Source organism: Propithecus coquereli, unplaced genomic scaffold, assembly GCF_000956105.1.
Source record: "Propithecus coquereli isolate 6110/MARCELLA unplaced genomic scaffold, Pcoq_1.0 Scaffold64, whole genome shotgun sequence".
Lineage (NCBI taxonomy): Eukaryota > Metazoa > Chordata > Mammalia > Primates > Indriidae > Propithecus > Propithecus coquereli.
In genome coordinates, this window is record NW_012152396.1 from 1,820,438 (window position 1) to 1,821,720 (window position 1,283).

General features: G+C 40.5%; 1 protein-coding gene across 1 annotated transcript in view; it reads left to right on the plus strand.

Annotated features, from left to right (window-relative positions):
* Positions 1-1,283, plus strand: part of LOC105822803 (electrogenic sodium bicarbonate cotransporter 1-like) — a 146,246-nt gene that overhangs the window by 101,902 nt on the left and 43,061 nt on the right. The window lies entirely within an intron of this gene.

The window sequence follows — 1,283 nt, forward strand, 5'->3', positions numbered from 1 at the left end:
AAAAAGAATTTTTTTAATATTAGCATTTCTTGGAGGATTAATTGGTAGAAACTTTGAATAATTCCTTACTGCTTAGAAGTGGTCATGTTCCTAGCATCTAAGAATATATACCTTGTCTTTGCTTTTTTACCCCCTTTTCCACTAAATTCTTAGCTCTAACTTCCTTGCTTTTTGCCTCACAGCTTTTTTCTTATATGAAGTACCAAATTAAAGAGAAAAATTCTATTAAAATGCTACTGAGGGTGATGGAGCTTTAGGGATTAGTTCCCATGTCACTTGCCTTCCCTGATTAAGAACTCTTAAATGGAAGTTGAAAATAAAATGTTGGTATAACCTTTTTATTAATGGGGAAAATTGGGTCATGCCTGCCATTTCCCATCTTGGCAATAATTCATGGCAGAAAATGTTAAGTTTACTGGTACTCTTGACATTTATCTTGGATTTACTGGTACTTTTGACCATCTAATGGGAGGGACGTTTGTATTGGATGAGAAGGATGTATCAGAAGTCTGTGTCTTTTGAATGGTCTTCCAAAATTCTTATCTCTATCCTTCCACAATTGTCGAAATATTTGCCTCAAGTTGTATGAAAAAATAACACCTGCAGGATAAGCTTTCAAAGTGATTGTGTTAAGCAACTTTCACTCTTGAAGAAAACCGCTTTGTACCTTCCTTGTCTCTCCTCAACCCTCCCATCTCCACCCCCCTCTTCTTCCTCACCATCAGCCCACTTAGATTTCACTGCAAAAATACGTCCTCAGAAGCCCTCACTGTCACCCTGCCAAATCTCCAAAATCACCCCCATTTATACCTAGATAATCTGCCTTCTCCGGGTAGCATTGATAACCTCTGTGTGTTCCTATCTAAAGCTAAGCCCTCCACCTGCGATGTGGATGGAGTCCCTTCTCAATAGTTCACAGTTGCTTGAACTGCTTTTGCATTTATCCCCATCTCTCCTGCAGCATAAATCTATCTCTACTAGGTCATTTTCATTCACATTCCAAAGTGCTGTAATATCTCCCATTAAAAAAGAAGAAAATACGCGAGTGACATCAGCAAGATGGCCAACTGGAAGCCCCCAGTGCTCATCCCCACCACACAGACAGCCAAGCAAGGAGCAAGCAACTATATTTTAATGAAAATAACTAAAGGAAAGTACTGGATAATATCATAGGAGGGGAACACAGAAACTGAGGGTAGCCACGTAGAGAACAGAAGGAAACGCTGGGCCTTCACCACCTGCATACCCAGCAGGGATCAGCTGGCAACCGGGAGGGACTTCTT